At 45.6% G+C, this 23,752-nt stretch overlaps 1 long non-coding RNA gene and 1 pseudogene across 1 annotated transcript in view; one reads left to right on the forward strand and one right to left on the reverse strand.

The window, feature by feature from the left end:
* LOC118579576 overlaps positions 1 to 23,752 on the forward strand; it is a 103,081-nt gene that overhangs the window by 9,683 nt on the left and 69,646 nt on the right. The window lies entirely within an intron of this gene.
* On the reverse strand, positions 7,601 to 7,700 carry LOC118580947 (annotated as a pseudogene).

Below are 23,752 nucleotides of genomic sequence, written 5' to 3' on the forward strand. Positions count from 1 at the left end.
AATTTTTTTTGGGGCAGAACCTGGAGCTCTTCAATTCAGCTAGGCTGGCTAGCCAATGAGCTGTAAAGACCCATCTACTCAACCCCACCTCCATCCATAGGGTTATAGGTATGCATTGCTGTGCCTGGCTTTTAGAGAAGATCCAAACTCTTGTCTTTACCAAATGAGCTTCTTGTTCTTGGGAATATCTTATGTGGTGTGGCAGACCTGAAAGTCACTAGCCCAGGTTGGCCTCAAACTTGCTGTGATTATGTTGTGTCTACTTCCCAGGTCCTAAAATTAAAGATGCTTGCCCATCATACTTTTATTAATTTGTTCTATATTAGGTATTCCAGTTTTAAGTTCCAGGCTAGGGGAGTATATCTTACAGAACACCTGCACATCATGCTCAAAGGTTAGGGGTATATCCTAAGTTGTAGAATACTTGCACAGCATGTACAAGGCTGAGTTTCAGACCCAGAGCAATAAAACCAGATACAGTGTTTCCGACTATAATCTCAGTGGTCTTAAAGATGGAAGATTAGCTGTTCAAGGTCAAGGTAGGCTACATGAGACCCTGCCTCAAGAAAACAAGGTAATCTTCAATATGGCAGATAAGCAGGAGGGACATAAAGTAGGCATAGTCACTGGGCTGTCTGCATAGAAAACAAGGTTCTTCAAGAACAGGAGGAATTCCTGATTTTGAGGCTGTGGACTTCACAGCAAGTGAGAACTTTTGTGTATGTCAGGGATGGTTAGTAAGTACAATGTTTCCTCATCTCTCTAATGCTGCATCCCTTTAAGTTTCTCATGTGACCCCCAACCATTACATTATTTCATTGCTACTTCATAATTAACTTGGCTGCTATTACGAACCATACTGTAAATATATATTTTTTTCTGATTGTGTTAGGCAACCCCTATGAAAGGGTTGTTTGACGTTCAAAGGGGTTGAAACCCACAGGTTGAGAACTACTGGTATAGAACCCCCAGCTTCTAGGCTGTTAAGCTGAGTGAACCGGATATGAAGGGCTTGTTATCTCCTGCCAAGGTGTAATAGTCTGGTGAGCAGGTGCTCTGAAGTGTTTCCAGTAACTACACAGAAAAACCTAGAGAGGCAGTTTTCAATCTGAACCACTTCTCAGATGAAAAGAAAGCCTTTTCCCTACAAGATTTGGCTGGAGCTCATAGATTATTCTTACCTCTTGTCCCCACTACAAAGCCAGCATTGCATTCCATATGTTCCTTTTTTTTTTTTTTTCCTGCAGAATAAGCTTGTGATTTGGTACTCACAAGCCATAGACAGGACACTGAAGCCTTGAACCTCGAAATGGTTGCTAATAATGGGGTACGGGATCTAAATTTTGAGAACCATTTTAAGGCTGGTGATAATTGCTCAGTTGGCAGAGCCCTTTCCTACCATTCATGAATGAAGCCCTGGGTTTGTGCCCCAGCACCACATAAACCACTGTGATGGTCCACACTGAAAATTTCTTGTGGTTGGTGAAGGCAAGAGAAACAGCAGAGCTTCAAGTTCAACTTGTGTTTCATAGAAAGTTCAAGGCTAGCCTGTACTGTGTGCAGTTTTGGCAGCCAGAAAGTAACAGGACGTACTTGGGAGTTACTTGGGAGTTCTACCACGAAGCATACACAGGGAAAGCAGCTCACGATAGGTGGGATGCGTTTGGTACCTTCTCCCAGATGTGTGGCTGGAAAGTGATCTACATCTCAAATCAAGGGTGTACTAGGCAAGAGCCAGTTTCACCCAAATAGAATTGCGTATAGCAGAGCTTCCTAAGTCTTGGCTTATGAGACAAACAGCTAGCTCGACAGGTCACCAGAGATGTGCCTGTCTCCCTGTTTTGAGCCGGTTTCCACCAGAGCTGAAGAGTACTGCGAAGCGCCTTAAGGGGGTGCTGCTGGGTTTGGTTCTCCAGTTCTTTTGGTGCCTCTGAAGCGGCTGCCTCTCTGGATCATACCTGTGTTAGTCACACTTATTTAGAGGCACAGCCCCGGTCATTTTGTCCCCTGGACATTTGCATGCCCTGTTTTCTCTCATCCAGGGGGATGCTGTAGCAAAATTTTCTCTTTACCTTTGAGGGCTCAATTCAGATACTACTACTGGGCCCGATTCTGGACCACTAGCATTAACTGCCTGCTTCCTGCTCCAAACACCCAGCATTCTACCCTACGCAAGAGGCGGGCTGCTACCAAGAGGTCCTTTGGGTTCTGGCTTTTGCCGTTTAACCCTTCTTAGTGTGGTGAGACTGGATACACTCGTGTCCCAGGACATTGGAAGTTCCCTCATCTGCTGGTCTGAGGGCTATACAAGATTTTACCAGGGTAGATTGGTTAATGGATCCCTGATGAGTAAGATGTGGTTTTAGAGCAGCTGAACCACTGAGGAACATTCTAGGTTGTGTCAGGACTGCTGGGTTCTCTAGGCACAAAGTGAAGATTCTAATCTTTGGATAAAACATTGTGTTCTCTTCCATGGTGCATTCAATCCTGTGGGTTTTGGTGGCCTGGGTTGAACATTTATGGCACAATTAGTAGGGTCTTGCTGGGAGTGGGCTTCTAGTTAAAAAGATTACAGGACCTAGACAACTCACCAGACACTTCCACACCCCTGTCCTCCCCACCACATCCACAGAGGGTTCACAAGACCACAAAAGGAGCAGCAAGACCAGTTTAATACAAAATAAGCTTGGGTTACCCTTCCCTATCACCGAAGACTTAGCAGTATGTGCTAGAGAGGCCATCATGGAAGGGGAGGTCTCCAGAGAGCCGGAACAGGAGACTGGCAAGAGCTACTTCCAAGTTTGTCCTGTGTTCAATTCAGCAGGTACCTGCAGAGCCTGTGGAGAGTTGGGTCAGTTTTCCAGTGACCTATTCCCTCTGCTACCCCATCAGTCTCCATCCCTGCATCCCGAAGGGGTCCAGCTCACCTGGAGTGATGAGTGGGGTGGTTTTCCCAGGTAAGGAACTAGAGAAAGGAAGCACTCAGATTAGCATCAAGATCTCCTGTTGTCCTTACAAAGACATGGCAAATATTTGAGCTTTTGAGACAGGGTCTCATGTAGCTCAGGCTAGTCTTTTTGGTATGTAACCAAGAATGATCTTGACCTAATCTACTTTTACCAAGTTCTGGGATTATAGGTGTGCACTGCCATGCCCACTTGGGGGCACACCTTAATACTCTTCATGGGTTTTTCCTGAATTGAGGCCACTGAGGGTTTATTATCTTCAAACAAATCCTACTTAAAGTCCAATGAATAGGCAGGCTGTCAGTCATTCTGCAGGTCTTAGAACTTTTATCACCACATAGGTGTGCTCAGCCAAAGGTACATACAACTGGGTCACTGTCTTACCTGGGCTTATGACTGCACCTACATTTGCACTTGCCACCTGGGAGAGGAAGAACATAGCCAGCCAGCCTGAGTTTGAGCCTTCCTTTCCCCACTCTGCCAATCCCTGTACTTACTCAGGGCCATGGCTATTCCAGCGATGCACAGGAGCCCTCCAAAGACCAATCCACCCAGTTGTAGGCTCTCCCAGTCTTGGTGGAGGAGGTGTGCAAAGAGGAGACAACGATATCTCACAGTACACTCACACATTCATTCAAAAGGCATTTATGGGGTTGGGGGTGTGGTTTTGTGGGAGACCTTTACAAGCACTCGCTGGCCCTATAAGTGTTTGCCCACATGGCACTTATATCCCAGACAGTGAAAAAGAGACCAATAGGTACATCGTGTAATAGTGTCTTACGGGACAAGTACTATGAGAGGCAAAGTGGAAGAACCTTGAGAGAGGAGGACAAGGTTCACTGAGCTCAGTCCCAGGTTTCCAACCCCAGCTCTGTGCCCCAGGGCACCCTCTTTCCTCACTCACTGCATTGAGCTCTCACAAAAAACAGGTTTGATGTCCCACCCCACTTTGTCTTAGGTTATGTATCACCCTCCTCAGCTGACCTGGCAAAGAGGTCCAAAGTAGACAAGGATTGAATGGGATGAGTGGGTAGGGGTGGGGGTTGGCACCAACTCTTACCATAATAGAAGGGACTGCCTTTATCTACAGTAAATGAAAAATAGTAAATAAATGAATGCCAGGATTAGGAGACAGGATATGGAGTCTTAGAGGGGAAATGCAGGCATGTGGCAGATGTTATTTGCCAGAGTGCAGTGGTGGTTACTTACCAATTGGTTCATTGGCTTCTAAGGCAGGCAGAGCTGGGTAGGGAAAGTGGAAGAGTGGGTGTTTGTCTATCACTCTGGTGTCTAAAATGACAGCTATCTAGAGGGATCTGGGAAGTGACTCTGGGCCTGGCAGGTGCCTTTTATCTTCAGTCCCAAGCAGGCCTTGGCTTTTGCAACTCATACTGAAGCCCATAGCTTCCCATTCACAGCCCTTCCTATTTCTTGCCCTGCTGTTCCTTCTTGTGCTCTGAACAGGATGCTAGGTTCATTTTTAACCTTGCCCCAGAAGCTTTGATAGAGCCAGACTCTTTGCCTCTCGAAGAAACAGCACACCTTGAAGTGCACTGTCCACTTTCTGCAGTCTACTGTCCCAATAGCCATTAACAGTTTTTTCAGTGTCCATCTGTACTAATGTTTCATGCCGCCGACATTTTAAGTGTAAACACATTTATTGGGTGGCAGTCATCCTCTGGGGAGAGGCTGTCTGGTCTCCAATGTCTTGAGTGGAATGATGGAGAACTCACCTGCTAACACCAGGAGAAAGGCCCGGGTTACTCCCTTCATGTCAGGACACAGGACAAGGCTGCAGGCTGCAGGCTGCAGGTGAGATGCAGAGTAGAAGTAGGTGGGATTGGCTCTGGTGTGGTCCAACCTGACCTACCACAGCTCACTCTATCAGTAAGAGGCAGAACTTGTGTGAGAATTAAGAGGCAAGCACTTACAAAAATGACTGCTTTCTACTCTCACATCTGCATAGGGCACAAGTGAGAGCCTTGGTATGTGAATTGGTTAATTCTAGTTAAGTGTTCAAAACAACACCCTGCAGTGACCTCAGAGGGCTTTGTGAAGAGCTTTACAAAGATACTGTCATCTGTGTCATAAGAGATGGCAGCAGAAGGGATTCAGGAAGAGAAAACCAAACACTGAAGTCAAATGGCTGCCCTAAGGCAGTAGGAGCGAGGCTTTCCTAACCAGGTGTCCAGGCCCTGGCTATTCTGTTGGAAAAGATCTGGGCCTCAGGTAGCAAGGCTGAATGAATAGATAGTCTAAAAACTCCTGCACCAGGCCTGGAAGGCGCATTTCCAGGCTCCTTTCTTGGAGCTAGGGACTCTGTTCCAAGCAGCCCCAGACTGCACTCAGAGGGTAGGCACCTGGCTGAAACATAGCTCCTTTCTCCTATGAGTAGGTCCTACCCAGAGCCGAATTTACACATTGTATGTGACACACCTTGTAGAGCTGAGTTTTAGAGAAAAATCCTCATCCCCTTCTCTGTGGTGGTAGCTATAGGCTAGTGTCAAGGGTTACTATCTCCTATACCTAGCTCTGGCCTATGAGATCACAGATCTGGCACCAACTGGCTGGACCCAGTCCCCTCTCATCCACTTGCCAGCCATGTGACTTAGTAGGTATCATATATGTATTTTCAGTGTCTGTAAATAATAGCAACCTTGTAAATTATGCAGATGAGTTTAAGTGAGCTATGGTATGTTAGTCCTAAAAAAACATGCCAGGCACTGAAAACCTGCTACAATATATGCAAACTACAAGGACCTTTTTCTCTAAGATGGAAAACTGACTGAACACTCATGGACATGAGAGTTTATGGTCCAGCCAGTTTCTGAAGCTGATTTTCTCCCTTTCGTCAGTTTCTCCTATCCCTTCCCTCACCGCTCCTGGATTATGTCTCGTTTCCACCTTCACACATACTTCTGCTAAAGGTTGGCTCTTACTTCCTCTAGCCCTGAATCCTCTGCTACACAAAGTCAGAAGTCTCCAGGCCCCGGAAGGCCATCTCTGTCCTCACAACCCCCAAACAGTTGCTTACTTCTCTTAGAGTCCTGGGATCAGCATCCACCACCTTCTTCGATGGTCTCTTGGCCACCCCCTTCCAAGTTCTAGCAAATATCTACTCACCCTGAAGCTCACCCAAGCTAGGTTAGTGGTACGAGGTACAGAGAGCAAGTCTGAGGACAGCCTGGATGGGTTCTGCTCTTTAAACCAAGGGGCTCCGCCCTGGGCCACACACCAGCAGTCTGGAGGGAAGTAGCCCTCCTACTTCTTATGCTCCTGTAGCCAGCCCTCCCTCCCCACCTGCTCTTAAGGACACAGCTCACTTACCACACCCAGGGTAGAGCCAGTGCTGGGTCCCAGGCAACTTAGAGCTAAGGAATGAGAGAAGGGAGAATTGTGGCTACTGGGCTTCAGTCCCTACCCCAGAGGAAAAGGGGCTTCTTTAATCTTTCTAGGTCTTAAAAGAAAGTCCCAGGGTTGGAAAGATGGCTTGGCAGGTAAAGGTGCTTGCTACTAGGACTGACAACCTGAATTTGAGCCCCCAAACACACACACACACACACACACACACACACACACACACACACACACACACACGGGTGTTTAGGGTTCTGGCTTTTTGTGCCAACAGTGGGGGTTCTGGGCTGTGTGGAGTAGCTTGGGGACAGTGAAGTAGATAAGAGACTGGCAGCCTTATTACTTTTATTTGGACCTGGTGTTCATGGAGAGAGGGCTGGGTCTGATGGGGACCCATTGGTCCACTTACCCTCTGTCTAGACCCTGACACCTTGTGACTCAGGAACCCTATTTCAGGAATGAGAAACTTCCCCAGCCAAGCTAAACTGCCTGCCTCTCAAAAGAGGGAGTGCTCCAAAACAAAAACAAAACCAAAACCAAAAAACATCAGAAGCGAACTGCTGCCCTCCGGGGTTCTCCCATTGTGCTGTAAGCCTGTATTTTAGACCTCCCTCCTTCAATAAATGGCATTCAAAAGAAGAAAAAAAGGGGGGGAATTGAAGACAGCGATGTTCTAAAAAAGGAAGTGGTGATGGTGTCATGGTCCTATGAGGATGCTGGACTAAAGTGTATCAAATTGTGCAAACAGGAAAATTGTATACTATGTGAATTATCTGTCAATAAAGATCTTATATTAAAAAAAAAACATTTAAAACAAAAAAAAAAAAAATAGGGAGTGACATGCCAGGCAGAGGGTAGCCTGCTTTGTCCACTGCTGGCCAGATTCGTCCTACCATGTGCCTTTGGACGATACTAGGCTTCTCTGCTCTTTTCCAAGTGAGGGAGACTTGTCCTTTTCTAGGAGGTCATTGAACAAGAATTGAGTGTGTCTCTCTTGGGTAGCGGAGGAGGGTTACTAAGGGGTTTAACAGTTACTTTCTTTTTAATTTTGTTAGTTGGGTGTTCTGCCTGAATGCATATCTGCACCGTAGGAGTGCCCAGTGCCCACAGAAGCCAGAATAGAGTGTCAGATCCCCTGGAACTTGAGTTACAGTTATGAGCAGGCATGTGAGTGCTGGGAATCAAACCCAGGTCCTTCAGAATAGCAGCCAGTGCTCCTAATTTCTGAGCCATCTCTAGTCACCCTTCCCCACGTCCTTTTTTTTTTTTTTTTTTTTTAAATAATGGAACACTTCATGAATTTATGTTTCATCCTTGTTTAGGTCTATGCTAATCTTTTGTTTTCAGTTTTAGTATATGTGCTGCTGATGCAATCACAAAAATATTTGTGTATATTTGTGTGTGTATTCAGTGTACGCTTATGTGTGCATGTACCTGTGCAGATTGATGTCTGATACCTACTATTGCTTTTTGTGGTGGTTTCAATAGGAATGGCCCCTATAGACTCATGTGTTTGAATGGTTGGCCCATAGGGAGTGGCTTTTTTTGAGGAAGTGTGTCACCATGGGGACGGGCTTTGAGGTCTCACATGCTCAAGCTACGCCCAGTGTGGTACACAGTCTTCTGTTGCTGCCTTCAGATCAAGATGTAGAACTCTCAGTTCCTTCTCTAGCACCACGTCTGCCTGCTTACCACCAGGTCTTCCCATGATGATAGTGGACTAAACCTCTGAGACTGTAAGTTAGCCCCAATTAAATGTTTTCCTTTATAAGAGTTACCGTAGTCATGGTATCTCTGCACAGCAACAGAAACCCTAACTAAGACACTTTATCTTGTTCACAGTTTTAGAATGTCTTGTTTATTCTTTGACAGTTTCTTGTGTGCATACAGTGTATCTTGATCATATTCAACCAAACCCTACCTCACTCTCCTCTCCCTCCTCTTATCTTGAGTTAGTCCTGTCTGCTGGATTGTTGCCCAATCTTGTTGGCTTGGCCTTGTGCAGGTAAACATGCGGCAGTGAGTCCATGAGGGCAGCAGCCATGTCCTCTCCAAAGGACCGCATTTCACCATGCTTCCCTCCTCCAGTTCTTACGTTCCTTCTCCCCCTCTACTTCAATGTTCCCTAGACCTGGTGGTTGCTATTACAGAAGTTTCATTAAAGGCTGAGCACTCAGGAGGCAGAGGCAGGCAGATCTCTGTAAGTTTGAGGCCAGCCTGGTCTACATAGAGAGTTCCAGGACAGCCAGGGCTACATAGTGAGATCCTGTCTCAAAAGCCCAAACCAAACCAAACTAACCAAGTAAATTAATAAAAAGTAAAAAAGATTGACCACTCAGCATCACTTATTCTCTGCACTTTGACCAGTTATTAGTCTCTGCATTAACTGTTGACTGATGCAGAGAGAAGCTTCTCTGGCCAGGTTGAGGGAAACTGTGATCTAGGGTATACACATAAATATTCAGAATGTGGCCAGAGGCAGTGGTGGCGCATGTCTTTAATCCCAGCACTGGGAGGCAGAGCCAGGTGGATCTCTGTGAGTTCGAGGCCAGCCTGGTCTACAGAGCGAGATCTAGGACAGACACCAAAACAACACAGAGAAACCCTGTCAAGAATGTGGCTTGGGTTGGGGATTTAGCTCAGTGGTAGAGCGCTTGCCTAGCAAGTGCAAGGCCCTGGGTTCGGTCCTCAGCTTTGGGAAAAAAAAAAAAAAAGTGGCTTGACAAACATATCCATTTAAGAAAAACAACAATAGTAAGTTCTTCCCAGAGGCTGTGATTTCCTGAGCCAGGGTTTTTGACCAGATTCACCACACCAGGCCTGAATTGCTCCCTGGGGAGTAGGCTTTCATTCCAATCTAAAAGCAGTTGGTTACCACATGAACTTCATACTACTATGGCATCAGTGGGCATATCTTGGCAGGCTGGCTTACAACATGCAGTGTTAGCTGCAGGGATGCCTCGGATGGCTTTCCCCCAGTATCCTGCATAGCACCTTCTGGCGCTATGAAAGCTAGTCAGCAGAAGGAAGGTTTTTTTGTTATTTTGGTTTTGGTTTTGGTTTTGGTTTTGGTTTTTCGAGACAGGGTTTCTCTTTGTAGCTTTGGAGTCTGTCCTGGACTAGCTCTGTAGACCAGGCTGGCCTCGAACTCACAGAGATCCACCTGCCTCTGCCTCCCAAGTGCTGGGATTAAAGGCGTGCGCCACCACTGCCCAGCTAACTTTTTAAAATTTTATTTTATTTTTTGAGACAGGGTTTCTCTGTGTAGCTTTGTGCCTTTCCTGGAACTCCCTTGGTAGCCCAGGCTGGCCTCAAACTCACAGAGATCCACCTGGCTCTGCCTCCCCAGTGCTGGGATTACAGGCGTGTGCCACCACCACCCAGCACTTTTTAAATTTTATATGCACTGGTGTTTTGCTTGCTTGTATGCCTGTGTGAGGGTCTTGAATCCCCTGGAACTGGAGTTACAGACAGTTGTGAGCTGCCATGTCGGTGCTGGGAATTAAACCTGGATCCTTTGGAAGAGCAGTCAGTGCTCTTAACCACTGAGACATCTCTTCAGCTCCTAATTATAGCTCCACACTGACTTCCATAGTAACTGCACTGACATACACCCCCATCAGCAGCGAATAACATTTCTTCTTTCCCCATATTCTTTTCAGTATTTGTTGTCACCTGTTTCGAACATTTATTTATTTTAATATTATCTAATATCATGTACAACAGTGGTTACTTTGATCTCAATAACTGTTGGAAGATCAACAACTAAGGACAGTACAGAGCAGCCTCAGAGGTTAGTTACTGTCAGGAGTGGGAGGAAGTGGGGCAGGCGTCTTAGTGAAAGTTCCTATTGCTGTGATAGATAAAAACACCAAGACCAAAAGCAAAACGGTGAGGAAAAGGTTCATTTCAGCTTGCAGTTCTACATCACAGTCCATGGTTGAAGGAACTCCAGCAAGGCCCAAACCTGGAGGTAGAAACTGAAGCAGAAGCTATGGAGGAGTGCTGCTCACTGGCCTGCTCAATTGCTCTCTTACACACCTCCGGACCACTTGTCCAGGGTGGCACTGTGCAGTCGCTTGGGCCCTTTCACACCAATAACTAATCAAGAAATTGTCGCCACAGACTTGTCTACAGCCCAATCTAATGAGGCATTTTTTCAGTTGAAGCTTCCTCTTTTCAGATGGCCCTGGCTTGTGCCAAGTTGACCACAGACTAACTAGGACAGTAGTTAAGAAGGATTAAGAACTAGATTGACTTTAAAAATGTACAAAAGGCTGGGGAAAATTGGGTCCTGCTGAGGTCCACAGGCTTTCCAGCTTTTTAAAGCCATGGAAGGTTATAGCTAGTTAGTAAAAAGAGGAAGGGATAAGGATGAGAAAAGGAAGAATGGCATAGAAAGAAGAGGGCAGCATCTGAGAGGTGCCTGGTGAGCCCAGTATGGAAGGAAGCCTCCAGCAAACTGGCTGTGAGACACCAGCCCTAAGACTTAACTGGGCAACGTACAAACCAAGGCAACCCCCTGAAAGACATACATGCAGTCTGAGATTATAATGAACAGAAAATAGGAAAAGGAATACTTAGTGAGTGGATTGCTGGCACATTTGCATTGAGTTAGTTGAAAGGTGAAATGCTCAGTTCTCCTCTGGTTCTAGGAGGCTCCATATGGTGCTGTGTGTTCTTGGGGTTCTGGTATGTTGGGGAGAAGTTGTAAGTCCTTTCCTGGTGGTTCTCTTGAACCCCTTTGTTGTTTTTAACTAAGTATCATTCTATTTTATCAGAGCCAGATGCTGGGTGAAAACCTGCTAGCTTAGGCAGAGAAAGCACCCAGCTGCTTCCTCTTCTGCTGATGTCCCAGAAAAAGAGCATTTTCCTACACCGTCTCAAACAAACTCCTTTGACCGGATGCCCCGCCCTTCTATTTCCTGTGCTTTTCTCTCCCTGTCCTCCTGACTTCCTCTTAGTCACTACTGTGTTTTTCTATCAACTGGTTGCTTGCTCTTGACCCATGGTTGATTTTTATTTAATCTTGTTTACAATATTCAAGCAGAAAGGTCTTGGATTAAAGGTGTGTGCTATGGCTGAACCACATTGCATCTAGAAGCAGGTTTTTCTGGTAAATAATTCGGGGTTCACAATGTAATCAAATATTTGGCAACATCCCTTCACTTCACCAGGGCCTCTTCAATCCTACAGTTCTGGTGTATTTCTATTGTACTGTGTATGTATGTGTATGTGCCTGATGTGTGTATGGGGTGTGCATGTGCCATGTTGTGTGTATGGAGGTCAGAGGGCAATTTCTGAGACCAAGTTTTCTCCTTTCGCCTTTATGTGGTTCCAGGCATGAAACCCAAGTTGCCAGACTTGCACAGCAGGACCGTCAACTACCGAGCCATTCTGGTTTTGTTTTTCTTTGAGACATGGTATCTTTCTGTAGCCCTGATTGGCTCTGAACTCACAGAGATCCACTTGCTTTTGCCTACCATATTTGAGGACTAAAGGTGTGTGCCATCATGCCTCACAACCATCTTGTTTTTTGAGGCAAGGAATCTACCAGTTGGGCTAGACTGGCTGTCTAGTAAGTCCCACTGATCCTCTAGTCTCCACCTTCGCAATATTAGTACTAAGATTACAGGTGGAAACTGCTACACCAGGCTTTTCTACATGGGTTTTGGGGATTACAAATCAGGTCCTAACACATGAATAATAAACAATTGAGCCATCTCCTCAGCCCCAGCACTTCTTTTTTATATGACTTTTATCATTATTACCATCACCACCACCACCACCACCATCATCATCATCATCATCATCATCATCATCATCATCATCATCTGTGTGTGTGTCACCTGTGGAGGTCAGAGGACAATTTTGTAGAGTTCTCTCCATCTCATTGCACAGGTTCCAGGAATCAAACTCAGTTTGTAAGGCTTGTCCAGCAGGTGCCTTGACCCACTTTATCAGTTACTTTTCTGTTCTGTGATGAAGCATCATGACAAGGCAGTTTGGGCCTACAGTTTCAGAGTGGTTAGTCTCCGTCACCCCAATACACACAGTGACAGAAGAGCTGAGCATTCACATCTGAACAGAGAGAGCCAACCTGAAATGATACAAAGCCCACCTCAAAATGACATTTTTCCTCCAACAAGGCCACACCTCCTCAGCTTCCCCTAACAGTACAACCAACTAGGGTCAAGTATTGAAATACCTAAGACTGTGGGGGACATCTGTTATTCAAGCTACCACACCCATTGAATGATCTCAAGTTTGCTATATAGAAGATGATCTCAAACTCCAGACCTCCTGCCTTTACCTCCCTAGACTTGTTCCACTGCTCCTAGCTTTAAAAGTCCCTTTCAAGGTCACATTGTTCTCTAGCAGCCAAGTACAGCCTCAGCCCCAAATTCCTTCTCAGATGAGGTCTGTTGGGATTCCTGGCCACTCCTCCATTTACATGACCGAACATGTAAGCCAAGTAAGGGGCCTTTTTGTGATCTTGTAATTTGCACGCAGCGCAATCACCCATGTGTGTAGTAGCTCCATTAGCCTATATGTGCATGTACAAGGGAATCCTTAAAAAGCTGGTTACAAGGGCTGGAGAAATGGCTCAGAGGTTAAGAGCACCGACTGCTCTTCCAGAGGTCCTGAGTTCAATTCCCAGCACCCACATGGTGGCTCACAACCATCTGTAATGAGATCTGGCACCCTCTTCTGTATACATAATCAATCAATCAATCAATCAATCTTTGGGGGTTGGGGATTTAGCTCAGTGGTAGAGTGCTTGCCTAGCAAGCACAAGGCCCTGAGTTTAGTCCTCAGCTCTGACACACACACACACACACACACACACACACACACACACACACACACACAAAGGCTGGTTACAGACTCCTCCCTCTGCTCTCTTTCCTCCTCCATCTCTTCCTCCTCCTCATGTGTCTTTCCAACAGACCACATTCTGTCCTATCTCTCCTTCTTCCTAATAAAACTCTGATAGTGAGTTTTGTCATGCCTAACAGCACCGCCACCACATTAAAAACAACAAGGTCTACTCATGAGCACAATGGAGTAGTTATCTGCAGGTAGGAACACTTTGGTTAGAAGGAGTCTAGGAAGACACCCAGGATCTATACCAACAAAAGGCCCTAGCGTTGCTCACCAAATGCACAGCTTCCTCCCTCTTCAAGGATCAGTCTCATCTCTACTGCCAGAATCTTTAATAAATAGAAAACCTTGAGACCAGCAAAACAAAAAAATATACAACACAGGACTCTTTCGAGGCCCTGTAATTGGAATGAATCCTCTTTAAATCCTTTAACGAGGGCGGCGATGACCAATTCGAACATCTGCCCTATCAACTTTCGATGGTAGTCACCTCGCCTACCATGGGGGAGGGGGGACCTTTCTTCTCTGAATAGTTTCCCTTTGAGGTTGCTCTTTCAGCCACTACTACCAGGCTATGGAGCGGCTATGTGTGTTAGGGCCAGCTACAGCAGCAGCTCTGCAGACAGCCCTCTGTGTGGGCCGTCTGCTAGTACAAGCAGCCCAATCACCTTACTTCGTAGGCCAGGCTGGCTGGCTAGTGAGCCCAGAGATCTTCATGTCTCTACCCCCACCCATGGTGCTTAATTATGAGCATCCGCCACCATGACACATCAGGCGTTTTTAAGAGGATGCTGGGGATCAACTCAGTTCCTTATACCCGCACAAGCACTTTACCAACGGAACCATCTCCCCAGCCCCTGGTTTGTATTTGATGAAGAGCATTGGGCAATGTTAAGAATGAGAATGAAGGCATTTGGGAGAAGAGAAACCCTGAAAGAATCCACAGAACTGCCATAGACATTCAAATGGAGTCCTTTGACTTCCCTTCTCTTCTCAAGAGACAACTATGCAGTGTTTTCTTCCTACTCCTGGCTGCCCCTCCAGGCAGTGTCTATCTACTGTACATGTTCATCACATGACTTCTCAGCTCTGAGCACTTCTTTCATTTCCTACCAGCACTTCACTATTCACAACAGCCAAAATAAACATTTCTCAAAGTAAATGTTTGGTTTTTCCCCTTAAAGCTACTCAGTCACCCCTACACAATAGCAAAATGGAAAACCTCAGCATCATCCTAGATCTTCACTGCTCCTGAATCTCTGAATCTATTCATTAAACAGTTCTTTTTTGAGATAGGGTCTCACTATGTGTGGTAGTTTGAATGTAATTAGTCCCCATAAACTCAAAGGGAGTGGCGTTATTAGGAGGTGTGACTGTTGGAGTAGGCATGGCCTTGTTGGAGGAAGTGTGTCACTGTGAGGGTGTACTTCAAGGTCTCATACATGCTTAAGTCACGCCCAGTGTCTCAGACCATTTCCTGTTGCCTGTGGGATCAAGGTGTAGCTCCTTCTCCACTCTTGGCTCCTTTCTCCAGCAGGTCTACCTGCATGCTGCAATGTCCCGCCATGACGATAATGGACTAAACCTCTGCGACTGTAAGCCATCCAATTAAATGTTTTTCTTTGTAAGAGTTGCCATGGGCCCTGACTGGTCTGAAATTCACAAAGGTTGGTCTGCTGTGGCCTCACAAAGGCTGGGATTAAAGGCCTGTACCACCACTCATCTCATTCGACAGTTCCTGACCTCCTTGCTCCCTTAATCTGCGAATTTTCCCCTTTCTCGTCTGCTAGTTGCATAAAGCACATTGATTCTGAGATCTTATGCTTCTGTCTTTGCTCAGCTCTTTCTGGCCGGTCCTCACCAAGTTCCAACAACTCCAGAATCTTTTGAGAACTTCAGACTTTCTCTTTTTGAATGTGGGGCTAGTTTTTTGTTTTGTTTTTTGCATATTCTATGTATATAGATGTTTGCCCACATGTATGTATGTACTACATGCATGCAGTGCCTGTGGAGGTTAGAAGAGGGTGTCAGAGCCCCTGGAACTGTAGTGACAGACAATTGTGAATTGCCTGGTGTGTGCTATGTCTGGAGCACAGGCCTTCTCAATAACAGACAGTACTCCTAATTGCTGAGCCGTTTCCCCAGGTGGGGCTAGTCTTGAGTGTCAGTGATCCTCCTGCTTCAGCTGCCCAGTGTTGACATTACAGGCACATGTCACATAACCCAGCTTTGAGACCTTTCTGTGTGTGTGTGTGTGTGTGTGTGTGTGTGTGTGTGTGTGTGTGTGTGTCCCTGTCCTTCCATGCACCCATGCACTTACATTTGGGGTCCAAAGGACAAGAGGGTATCAGCTCCCTTACTTTCTGGATTATTTCTTTGATGCAGAGTCTCTCACTGCATCTGGAGCACAGAGGTTTTGTCTAGGCTGGCTGGCTTGCAAGCTCCAGGAGTCCTCCTGTTTCTATCTCACCCCCCAAATAATTGAGGTTGGCAAGCTCAGGGAACAGCACAAACAATTGCACTTGCCAGTACAAGACCCTTACCTGCATGTACTGTGAACACACAGTTCTCTCTAGACAATACACCTCCGAACCTGCTATTGACCTAGGGCCTCCCGCCTGCACCAAGCTGCATTCACACCCCACTCCAACAAAATGGAATAAGTTTCTCCTTTCCATAACAACCATCAAACTTAGATTCTACTCAATCATACAAAGGTAGGAGAGATGATCTGGCTCGAACTCATTTGGGGTGCATGTGTAATTAGGCAAACTATTCCCTTGAGTAAATTTTTAGGGTAAAAATTGTGTATTTACCATCTTATGTCTATACATAATTGGTCATGCATATGATTAAAATCAGATGCATTATGGGAAAGGACATTGCAATAGAGAAATGGTTATATAATTTAATCTGTCAGTCAAAATAGAGAACCATCCAAACTACACTTTGATTAACTAAACTCTTTTTCTTGAGCCCTGTAAAAAGAAGCCTTAAACAGTAACCAGTCACCCTGACTTGTATTGTCATCTGTCACTCTTGACAGTGTGTTTTAATGTCCTATTGCTTTTCTATGAATAAACGATTTTTGCTATTTTGGAATCTGTGTGAGCCTTTATTTCAATCCTTTGAATCAGAGACCAGGAACATGGAAATACCCAGACCTAGATCACAACCATGGGTAACACCAGCACCAGGGGTTACAGCTGTGCATTCATGCCCAGGTCTCTCCTCATGGTTGCTGGAGATTCAAATTCAGGTCTCATGTTTGTATAGCAGGTGCTCTTACCCACTGAGGCATTTCCCCAGCCTTTTACCTTTGTGCATTGATACAGAATGATTTCAAAAAATGTATTTTTTTAAAATGACAAGGTCTCAAGTGTTCCACGCTGTCTGTAATTCCATATGTTACTGGGGATGACCTTGAACCTTGGATATTCCTTATCCACCTTCTGAGTACTGGGATTACAGGCTGAGCATCACCATACTTGGTCTGTGTGATACAGGAAATTGGGTCCAGGAATTCTTTCATTTGTAGCAACTGAACTACATTCCCAGCCTAGTCCTTTTAATCCTAGCTTTCAGGAGGCAGAGGCAGGTAGATCTTTTGAGTTTGAGGGTAGCCTGGTCTGGTGGATTCCAGAACATACAGGGCTATGTAGAGAAACCCTGTCTCAAAAAATCCACCCCCCCCCCAAAAAGATAAGAATTGTTTTTTGTTTTTTTTTTTTTGGAGGGGGGTAAGTGCTATTTCCTGTGGGCAATTTGTGCTACCAATATCTATTCCAAAATGGTCTTTGGATATTTGCTGTTTTTTGAAAAATGACACCATTCTGCCTAATTTTTATGTTGCTATTTAACATTTTTGTGCAGTTTGTTTGAAATAGGGTCTCATGTAGCTCAGGCTGGCTTCAACTGTTTAACCTAGGATGTCTTTGAACTCCCCCCCCCCCCCCCCCCCCCCCGACAAGCCCTGGATGTCCTGGAACTTGCTCTGTAGACCAGGCTGGCCTCAAACTCACAGAGATCGCCTGTCTCTGCCTCCTGAGGGCTGGGATTACAGGCGTGCACCACCACTGCCCAGCCTGATTTAGAACTCTTGATCTGCTTGTCTCCACCTCCCAAGTTCATACTATTTTGTGCTATACAATCCACTTGAAGTTTATAGAAACGTTAGTTTATTTCATGATTTTTTTGGGTCTCAGACTATATATATATTTTTACTTACAGAACACACACACTTTTGGGGGGTTTCTCACACTGTAGCCCAGGTTATCCTGGAATTCATTGTGAGCACAGACTGGCACTGAACTCATAGAAATCTTGCTACAGCCTCCTGAGTGCTGATATTACAGGCATATTCCATGTCCAACATTTTTTCTTTTTTTAAAATAAAATAATATTTATCTTTATTTTATGTGTGTAGGTATACTACTGGAGTTATAGTCACTTGTGAGCCACCATGTGGTTCCTGGGAACTGAACTCAGGTCCTCTGCAAAAGTAACAAGGCTGGGGCTGGAGAGATGGCTTAGAGGTTAAGAGCACTGACTGTTCTTCCAGAGGTCCTGAGTTCAATTGAGTTCAATTCTCAGCAACCACATGGTGGCTCACAGCCATTTGTAATGAGATCTGGTGCCCTCTTCTGGTGTGCAGACATACATACAAATAGAACACTGTATACATAATAAATAAATAAATCTTTTTTAAAAAGTAACGAGTGCTATTAACCACTGTGCGCTCTCTCTAGCCCCCTGATTTACTTTTCCTTCCTCCCCTCCCCCACACAGAGACTTAGCATATTCCAATTCTCCACTTTCCTACTTAGGCTCTGAGTTGTGGGGTGACGGATGTTTATCGCCATGCTCAGTGTAGTGGTTTGAAAGAAAATGGCCCCCAAAGGGAGTGGCACTATTAGGAAGTGTGGCCTCTTGTTGGAGTAGGTGTGGTCTTGTTGGAGGAAGTGTGTCACTGTGGAGGTGGGCTTTGAGGTCTCATATATGCTCAAGCCGTGCCCAGTGAGACAGACTACTTCCTGTTGCCTGTGAGTTAAGGTGTAGGACTCAGCTCCTTCTCCAGCACCATGTCTGCCTGCATGCCACCATGTCACACACATGATAGACTAAACCTCTGAAAATGTAAGTCACTCCATTAAATATTTTTCTTTTATAAGGGTTGCATGCCTTTAATCCCAGCACTCGGGAGGCAGAGGCAAGCGGATCTCTGTGAGTTGGAGGCCAGCCTGGGCTACAGAATAAGTTCTAGGACAGGCTCCAAAGCTACACAGAGAAACCCTGTCTCGAAAAACCAAAAAGAAAAAGAAAAAAGAATTGCCATGGCCATGGTGCCTCTTTACAGCAATAGAAACCCTAAGACAACCAGTTACTTCATTTTCTTACTCTTGAAAGTCTTTTGTCAACTACCACTCCTAATTTCTGTTCTGTTCTGTTATGTCTGTCTGTCTGTCTCTGTCTCTCCTTCTCTCTTGGAAGACAATGTCTCTATATGTGGTCTAGGCTGCCCTGGAACTGGATATGTAGTGCAGATGACCTAGAACTCACAGAGATCCACCTGTCTCTCAAGTGGTGGAATTAAAGGCGTGTGCCACCACACCTGTTACCACTCATGATTTATCACAGCATTTCTGTGTCTCTTTAGAACAGAACATATTCTCATGTTTATCAAGTACTTGCTCTCTGTTGGCTATTTCCACCACTTTATTAGTTAACACACTCTTCATGTGTTAACTAATAATAATTGTTACAACTGTTACTAGAATTTAGGGCTGTCCACCTCTCAAAGGCCAAAATCTGAGAGATGAGAGTTATGAGGAGGGGATGGGTTTCTTTAAATGCTGCAATGTTGAGAAGCTGGAAGGTCCCCCCCCCCTCAAAACTCCATCTTGGGTATTTGGGGGCACAAGAAGTTTTTATAGGGAAAGAGAAGAAAATCAAGAAGGCTACTCTGAGCCCTTGATTTGATCATCAGTTCAAGCATGTGGCCTACTTTTACTGTGGCAGGAAATGGCCATGGTAATGGAACCCAGCCTTCTTCGCTACTTCTTATGGTTCTCTCCAGACAGAACTAAAGACTTAAGGATATGTCACAAAGGTCATCAGGTGTTCTGGGTTCTTATTGCTACATCCAAAGGAAGATTAATTAGCAGTTGCATCTTCTGTTTTTTAAAGATTGGTTTTTATTTTTTGTGTCTGGGTATTTTGTCTACATGTATGTGCATTACCCAAGAAAGCCAGAAGAGCACAGCAGCTCCCCTGGGACTGGAGTTACTCCAGATGGTTGTGAGCCACCACGAGGGTGCTGGGAATTGAATCCATGTGCTCTGGAAGAGAATCCACGTCCTATGGCAGAGCAACCAGGTGCTCATAACCATCTAGTCATGTCTGCAGCCTTGGCAGTTATATGGTAACCATTTAGATGAGCATTTATTCCCTTTAGAGTTTAGAATAACTACCTGGTGTGGGTACTGGAACTCAAGTCCTCTTCAAGAGCAGTACATACTCTTCCTTTGCTTTGAGACAGTCTCATTGTGTAGCTCTGGCTGTCCTGCAACTCACTCTGTAGACCAGACTGGCCTTGAACTCCAGAGATCTGCCTGCCTCCTGAGTGCTGAGATTAAAGGTGTACAACACTATGCCCAGGCAGTGGACACTCTTAGTGAAGAGTCATTTCTCCAACCCCTTTTTAAAAAATACTTATTTATTTGTGGTTTTTTTTTTTTTTTTTTTTTTTTTTTGAGCTGAAGATCGAACCCAGGGCCTTGTGCTTGCTAGGCAAGTGCTCTACCATTGAGCTAAATCCCCAACCCTATTTGTGTGGGTTTTTTTTTTTTTAATGTGTGCTGTGGAATAATTCTCTTGTACAGTGTACAGATTTGTCACTCAAATTGGTTAAATAAAATGCTGATTGGCCAGTAGCTAGGCAGGAATTATATGCAGGGCAACCAAACTAAGAATGCTGGGAAGTGGCAGGGTAGAGCCAGGAGTTGCCAGCCAGATACATAGGAAGCAAGATGAGAATGTTGTACTGAGAAAGGTACCAAGCCACATGACTAAACATAGATAAGAATTATGGGTTAATTTAAGTGTAAGAGCTAGTTAGTAATAAGCCTGAGCTACCGGCCAAGCATTTATAAGTACTATTAAGCCTCCGAGTCAATTATTTGGGAAGCAGCTGCTGGGTATTTGGGAACAGGCAGGTGGGAAAGAAACTTCCACACACAGGTGTGTGTGTGTGTGAGAGAGAGGGGGGGGAGGATAACCTGCAGGAGTTTGCTCTTTCCTTCCACAATATGGATCCCTGGAATTGGAGTTGGGTCATTAGGGTTGGTGGCAGGCACTTGTACCTGTTGAATCATCTCACTGTCCCTCATTCAGTTCATTTTATTGTTTTGAGACAGGGTGTCTCTAACAGTCCTGGCTGACCTTGTCCCTAATTTATTTTTAATGTGACATAAAAACAGTTTTTATTGAGATACAGTTCTAGCTGGGTGTGGTTACACATGCCTCTAATGCCAGCACTAGGAAGGCTGAAGCAAGAGTTCTAAAAGTCAAGGCCTGACTTGCATAGTAAGTGTCTGGCTAGCACACAGCACATAGCCAGCTCCAGGCTAGCACACGGCACATAGCAAGACCGTGTCTCAACAAACACCCACAAAGAAACAAAAAAGAGATAAGATTCTATTACCATGACATTCACTCATATAAAGTATACTATTCAGCCTGGTGTGGTGCTATGTATTTATACTTGGGAGACTGCAGCAGGAGGATTGCTGCAAATTTGAAGCCAGCCTGGGCTCCTGAGTTCTAGGTCCGCTCAGACAGCACAGTGAGACCCTGTTAAATGAATAAATGATCAGGCTGGGTAGTCATGCAGCTTGGTTGGTAGAATGCTCTTCCATGCAGGAAACTCTGGGTTCAATCCTAGCACTATAAAACAGGTAATTGTGGTGTATTCTTCTTCTTTTCTTTTTTCTGTAGAACTGTCCTGTTGCTCACCATAGAGACCAGGCTGGCCTCACCTGTCTCTGCCTCTGCTGAGGTTAAAGGTGTGCACCACTATACCTGGTGTGGTGTAAAGTATTGTAAAGAGACACCCGTGTTCCTCCATTTGTCAGACTATTGAAACAGTGGGCCACAGAATGGGAATTTCTCCAGGAGTCTCATGTTGGAAAAAGGAAAAGTTTCGGGCAGAGGGGAACCTTCTTGTACTGGGAAGAGATTTCATAGGATCCTAACCACTCATCAGACTACCTTGCAGGGGGAGATGAAGGCCGACAGCGAGGAATCAGCAGTGGGTACAGCTTGACCTAGGCTGCTTAGGTGTGAATATCCCTGACCCTCTATTTAAAGTGTAGTCTCACTTTAGGACCCAAAGACAAACTGGAGTGTGTCACTGGATCTCTGTCCCTTTCCCCGTGTCTCCCCACTAAGCATATCTCCCTTTTCTGTTTTTTTGCCATTAATTTGGCTGTTTTAATTGGCTTCTTGAGAATGGGTGGCCAAACTTGGCTTTTTGGGGTACAAACTGTGACCCAAGCCTGAAAGAAGTGGTGCAGACCTGTGATCCCAGCACCCAGGAGGTGGAGGCAGAAAGGTCAGAAGTCCAAGGCCATCTTCAGCCACACAATGAGGTTGAGGCCAGTCTTTGCTACACATGATGTTGTCTCTAAAAATAAAAGAAGGAGAAGGAAAGAAAGTCTGGGGGCAAGTTGAGGGCAGAGGATCGAGGGGGAGAGATACTTCAGAATACAGGGCGTGTGTAGGCAGATGTTTCGGGGTGGAAAGAGAAAAGAGAAAGCTATCGCAGATTAGCAGGGCGAGTCTGTGAACGGCTGCGCTGAGGGAGGCCTTGTTAGGGAGCAGCCTTCTGTCTCCCGGTTAACAAGGCCTCCTGTGACCTGGCTTCAGACTGTGCTCTTGCAGTTGTAAAACACAGCCTTCTCTTTCACACGGGTGATCTTCGGCTTTGCCTGGGCAAGGGAAACCCTGGCTGTTCTGATCAAGAGGAATTATCCATCACTGACCAAGCCATTTGTAAGAAGGGTCAAGGATGAATAACCATGGCATTTCAAGTTCTAAGACAGGGCAATTACGATACTTCCTCCTTCCTCAAAATTTGTATGTTACAACCTGGGATTCTGGGGCTGGGCCCGAAGCTGGGTATGAGGGAGGGAATCCATTTTTGGTCTCCAAGCTGCTGATGTCTGATTAGCTAGCGACTACCAGTGGTTAGATGAGATGCTCACCGGCCCATCTGGAGAGCTGCTGAGAACAGTGGGGGCGTCCCGAGTCTCAGAAGCAAGGACGGAAAGGTGGGAGGAATTCTTGAGCAGGCCACATCACACATGAGCCGAAGCTCCAAAGACAATGGTGTGTTTTCTGCCTGCCACTCCCTCGACACAGCAAGCAGCAGATGACAGGTCCGTGGATGTTAGGTAACCATCCTCTTGGGGTCCAAGTGAGGGCATTGCACTCTTCACTGGCCTGGTGTGTTGGGCCTGTTTTTTCTGATACGGTTCTAATGCGCCCATATATTCCAAACTGCTCAGCTGTGTCCCTGTGGTGCCTCTTACTTCAGGTGTAAGATACTTACCGGTCTGTGCCCCATGGTTGGTGCTGGATAGGTTATGGCTTCAATCTGCAAACAAAGTATAGGATCATTCAGCCTCCCCATTTTGAACTTAGAGTGGCTTGTAAAACGGAGTCTTTTGGGAACGGCCTGATAAGCATAAGCACCCTTCCACCCTGGAAGGGACTGAGAGGGCACAGCCCAGTCTCCACTTTCCTTCTCTGCTTTCTGCTCTTCCTCTATTTTCTTTAGTTTTCTTCTGGTGCTGGGAACTAATCCCAGAGCCTTGTGCATGCCAAGTATGTACTTCACTGATGAGCTATCCCTATCTATAGCCTCTTTGATTTATAAACATTTTAAACTTTTTTTTCTAAACACACACCAAGCTGGGCAGTGATGGCACTCGCCTTTAATCCCAGCACTAGGGAGGCAAAGGGAGGCGGATCTCCATGAGTTGAAGGCCACTCTGGTCCACAAAGTGAGTTCCAGGACAGCCAGTGCTGTTACACAGAGAAACCCTATCTTGAAAAGCCAAAAAAGAAAAAAAAGAAACAAAACCACTCCCCCACCTTAAAAAAATTCTACAAGACAGTTGTCAACCACAGTCATAGATTTCCCTGTGCCAATGAAGCTAATCCATGCCCAGACTGAGGTGGGGGGAGATGTGCTGGGGATTAAGCTGGTGTCTCTTGCATGTGCTCTGCTGCTGAGCTATATCCAACCCCACACCCCGATTTTAGAATAAAATTTGTGAAAAAGTTTTCTTTTTTTGTTTGTTTTTCAAGACAGGGTTTCTCTGTGTAACATCCCTGGCTGCTAGCTGTCCTGGAACTCGCTCTGTAGGCCAGGCTGGCCTCCACAGAGATCCACTTCCTGCTGCCTCAAGAATGCTGGGATTGAAGGCTTGTACCGCCACTGCGCAGCTGTGAAAAAGATTTCTTATTTCAGACCAGTGTCT

Source organism: Onychomys torridus, chromosome 3, assembly GCF_903995425.1.
Source record: "Onychomys torridus chromosome 3, mOncTor1.1, whole genome shotgun sequence".
Taxonomy (NCBI): Eukaryota; Metazoa; Chordata; class Mammalia; order Rodentia; family Cricetidae; genus Onychomys; species Onychomys torridus.